The following is a 5,053-nucleotide window of genomic DNA, read 5'->3' on the forward strand; positions in this document are numbered from 1 at the left end:
ATTTTTAGGTATTTTTTATAGCATTTTATTGGCTATTTTGTGTTGTGAACTGCCCAGAGAACAAAGTGTTACGGAGGGGTTAGCAAATCAAGTTTCTACTACTACTACTACTACTACTACTACCACCACCACCACTGCTACTACTACTACTACATTTGGTCATAATAATGACCAAGACCCAGGAATAGTCTTCCAGCAGTTGATGGAAGTTCTTTCTCTCGACCTCCTTCCCTGTCCCTTTCCTACACCACTTTGCTGGAAGTCCTAAGTTGCATGGAAGACTCTCTAAATATGTGGCAGCTAAATAAATAAATATAAATGCAGGCGCCCTGGAAAAAACAAGAGGTCACTTACCTGGAAGCAATCAATAATTTCTCCATCACTCTCCCAATTAATAAAATTAAGCTTCTTAATATTAATGGCATAGGCCGAATAAAAACAAATAATTGAAACAAGTGTCCAGTGGCTTTAATTTTATCATCAACATATTCCGTTTTTTTTAATTGAAGAAAAAGGGGCAGAGGTCACAGCTTGGGTATCAATAAGGCTCACTTTGGCAAAGAATTGTCTGTTATGTTGTCCTATGTGTGAAAAGAGCATATAGTTATGGCAAATATAATACAAATATTTATATACTGCTTTTCAACGAAAGTTCCCATAGCGGTTTACATAGATGCAAATACATACATACATACATACATACATACATACATACATACATACGTAAGCAAACAAACAAATAAATAAAATAGGCTCCCTGTCCCCAAAGGGTTCACATAAAAAAGAAACATAAGATATACACACCAGTAACAGCCTCTGGGGAGATGCTGTGCTGTGGGTGGATAAGGGCCAGTTGCTCTCCCCCTGTTCAGTTAGAAGAATCGTCACTTTTAAAAGGTGCCTCTTTGCTTAGATAGCAGGGGACATTCTGATCTAGCATTGTGAGGATTGTTCTTACTACTAAAAGAAATGGGATCAATACATCTAGACAGAGATCATGTCACTTAGGTGAGGAACAGTGATCTGGAGACCTCTTGGCAACCATCACTGAGTTGGGCAATCCATATCGCTATCTAATAAAACAAATGTAATGGAAGTTGTGGTTTAGATGTGATGTGTGACGTAACTGCAAAACATAAAAGCTGCTGCAGACACTCCAAAATCTAGACAAATGCTTTGTTCTCTAGGGGTTTGCACGGACATCTCTGCCTGCCGGCTAGACTACTATTCAATGTGCATTCAAGCAAAGTTAGTGACCTTCTTACCAGTAGCAGCTCACCCTAATGAGCCGGGGGACCCCAAAGGAGGCAACTTGGATTGCTCCTCTCTCTCCTACCCAGTCTGAGCGCCTCACTGCATGCAGGCTGGCCATTCATCAGGTAGATCTGTGTAGAATCATGCAGCAATATCTGACGAATGGCTAGCCTGCAGACAGCACGGCTCCTGGACAGGGAGGGAAGAGCAACCCTCGCTGCTGGGAAGCAGAGGCAGCTGCACCTCCTTTGGGGCCCTGCAAGCTCAGGAGGAGTCATTGTGGCTTCTTACTGCTGGGGGTCAGTTCTGCCTTCTTTAGCCTCTTCTGGCAGTTTTCTTAATGAAATCTTCTTCCTGATTGGTTTCCTTGCTTGGGGTTTTCTTGCTAGAAGTATTTTGTAGCCTTTTGCATTCATGATGTTATCTGGCATTGGCCTCCTCTTTCTTTCTTTCTTTCTTTCTTTCTTTCTTTGCCATGTTCTATGGGAGATGCTGGCAAGACATAGAAATGGCAATAAGGAGGCAAGGATAGAAGGTTGGTTGGTGGAGGAAAACAAGTTTGGGATTCATCCAAATGAAGGCCGTAGAGAGGAAACCCTTGGAACTGAAGTCATCTTGAAAGAGACCAGAGGCAGCAGAGGAGAGTGGGAGGAATCTCTCTCTCTCTCTCTCTCTCTCTCTCTCTCGCTAAGAGTTGACACCGACTGGACGGCACTTAATCGAGAGAGAGAGAGATTTTTTATGGGATTCTGTGGGAAGTTATGCTGTGGAAAGGAGAGGGCGAAATGAAGAAAGGGAGATGCTGCCCCAAAAGAGAAGAACAGTCGAAACGAAAAACAAACAACATTTCAGAAACCCAAGGAAGAGAGATTGAAAGAGAGATTTGAGGAGGCTACCATGGGCAATAGGACACATAAAAGGTCCTTAGATGTGGCCAGATATTTTATTTATGTATTTGTTTATTTATAATATTTGTTGACTGCTTTTCAGTCAAGGCTTTCAGACTTTATTACTGGAATAATTGCATATGTTGGTAAGAATAATAGTTTAGATGTTTTCTTTGCTATTTAGTGCTTGAATTCATGTGTGCAGTTTTCTATGTTGAAAATTAATTTTGTTTTAAAAGGCTCTCAGAGCAGCATACAACATTTTTAAAAGCCTAAAACAGAGAGCAGTTAAACATTCCAGCATCAAAGCACGAGATCGAAAAGACTCAGGCAAATCAAGACATTTTTTCTGGAGACACAATCTTACAGACCTGCCAGCAACTTGTGTGAGAACCCTATGAACTTGCTGCACGTTCTGAGCTCCATCTCCGGTCCGGAGCTCCGAGAGCGTCCCCATCTTAAAAATAGCACAGGGTGGATTCCTGTGAAAGAAAGACCCCGGCTTCAAAATCAGTGACTCAGGTTCCCCGAGTAAGCAACCTCCCTGGAACCAACTCATCTGTTGTTGAAAGCCCCGTGGTCCACTGTGAACCATGACTGAGGCTGGTTAGGGTTTGAGGCCTTGAATGAGGCATCAACAGACTTCCAAGAAGCTACCAAAGACTGTAGACGTGGAAGGCTGCCGGTGAGTGTGTGGCCCCTTTAACACTTTGTTCACTGAAGGGTAGAGCTTGGAACTGTCATCTGGGCCCTACATCAAGGGAGGACCTGCAGCTTACATAGGAAGCTGCTTTCTACTGACTCAGGCCCTTGGTCCATCTAGCTCAGTATTGTCTACACTAGTGGCAGCTTTTTCAAGGTTAGAGGCATGCCAGTGAGGAAATGTACTAAAATGCACGACCGGAAATGCTCACTGAAAAGCCCCAGTTCCTTCCAAAGGGGGGCCATAGGAATGCATGGCCCTTTCCATGGCCATTTGGAAGGAGGAACACAGGAAGCTGCCTTTTACTGAGTTAGAAAATTGGTCTATCTAGCTCAGCATTGTCTACCCAGACTTCTCCAAGGTTGCAGGCAGCAATCTCTCTCAGCCCTATTTTGGAGATGCCAAGGAAGGACCTTGGAAACTTCTGCATGCCATCTAGCAGATGCTCTTCCACTGAGCTATGACCCCATCCCCTAAGGGGAATATCGTAATCTCCCATTCAAATGTAAACCAGAGCAGACACTGCTCAGCAAAGGGGACAATTCATGCTTGCTACCACAAGCCACCTAATGGCACAGCTGGGAAATGGCTAGACTACCAAGCCAAAGGTTGCTGGTTCGAATCCCCGCCAGTATATTTCCCAGATTATGGGGAACACCTTTATTGGGCAGCAGCAATATAAGAAGATGCTTTGTATGCTATTGTTTGTAAGCCGCCCTGAGTCCTATGGGAGTAGGGTGACATATAAATATAAATAAATAAATAAATAAATAAAGGCATCATCTCATACCCTGTATTACTGGCGAACAGGCCAAAGACCACCACCTGCACCATAGAATTGATTATATGAGCATCCATGGCTCTAGCATGCCATGGGTCCCCTTAGCTCAGGATTGTTTGCATTGACTAGCAGCAGCAGCTCTCCAGGGTTTCAGGCAGCAGAGGTGGGACTTTTGTAGCCCTACCTACCTAGAGATGCTGCCCGGGAGTGAACCCGGGGCTTTCTGCATGCAAAGCTTCACAGATGCACTGTATCTAGGTATATCCTGCCTTCAAAATATAGTTTCACAAGGGCTCTTTGCTCAATTCTTTTACAGCAGGGAGCTAGATAAACCTATTTTGCCGGAGCCAAAGGCTCCTTATGTGGGCAGGAAGGAGCCCCAATAGATACAAGGAGCTCATTACTCACGCCCCTGTTAGGGGAAATTGCAGACACGTGTCTCAGCACGGGACTGCTTTGCTGATGAGGTCAATGGTGTAGTCCACTCATGCAGGAACTTTGTGTGAGCACTGGGGCCTTCTTGAAGCATTGCATCAGAGCAGCTGTCTCCAAAGAGGGGAAGTGTGGGTTTCTCCTGGTTCCTTAGCATACAAGATATTGCCTACAGGAGAGTAAAGAGCATAGGGGAAACATAAGGGAATACCATAATACTTCCCACATGTAGGAGGTTCAGAGATTCAATATTTTTGGTTGGAATCTTTGAATACTGGGCACACTGGCTCCTAAGGTTCTAGATTTCCATCTTTGGCTTGTTGGCTTCTTTGTTTTAGATCCCTTCAGTCTTGCTCCTGCCATCGCAGTGAAATGCAAGGCTATTTGGGGGTTAAGGTTTTATTTTTATTAACAGAGACATCATATGTAAAATAAGCTGGAACGAGACCTGTTTTCTTTGAACTATAATTATGGTAATGCATTCAAAGTGTTGACGATTTGGGGAGGTTTTTAAGATTGTAATTGTAAAGAGGCAATAGCAGACATCTTTATCTGAATATCCCCAATGGGTTTCCAGGTAGGACATTTTTATTAATGGAGAGGTATTTGGGGAGAGGATTAGTACTGCTCAGCCAACTGATGAGTGTGCGCCTGTAGACCTCTGTCGTAGGAGAAAGGAAACTGGGTTGGATCTGCTTTGCCAGGAGATAAAAAGCATGTCTGAGTTGAAAGGCGTAATAGCAGTCAGAAAGGCAAGCTGGGCTCCAAAAGGAAGAGAGAAGGAGAGGGGGGGAGAGAGGGCTTGGCAGATTCCTCCTGCTCTGCATCTCGGTTAAAATAACCCTGTTCAAAATTTGAATTCTGTAATTTACATGTTGCATTATTATTATTCAGATTAATACTAAAAGGGCAGCCGAAGAACAAGGAACTGGTAAATCCTTTCCCCTTCCCTTTTTATCTCCGTGAAGATTTCCTTCCTAGCCAGCCTTTCTTCTC

General features: G+C 43.8%; 1 long non-coding RNA gene across 1 annotated transcript; it reads right to left on the reverse strand.

The window, feature by feature from the left end:
* Positions 1-446: 446 nt before the first annotated feature.
* On the reverse strand, positions 447-4,358 carry LOC128334192 (uncharacterized). The gene is made up of 3 exons (XR_008311210.1): positions 4,034-4,358; positions 2,513-2,623; positions 447-1,746 (listed from the first exon to the last, which is right to left on the reverse strand). It is a non-coding gene; the product is annotated as an uncharacterized LOC128334192 (long non-coding RNA).
* Between the last annotated feature and the right edge of the window lie 695 nt (positions 4,359-5,053).

Source organism: Hemicordylus capensis, chromosome 9, assembly GCF_027244095.1.
Source record: "Hemicordylus capensis ecotype Gifberg chromosome 9, rHemCap1.1.pri, whole genome shotgun sequence".
Classification (NCBI taxonomy): domain Eukaryota; kingdom Metazoa; phylum Chordata; class Lepidosauria; order Squamata; family Cordylidae; genus Hemicordylus; species Hemicordylus capensis.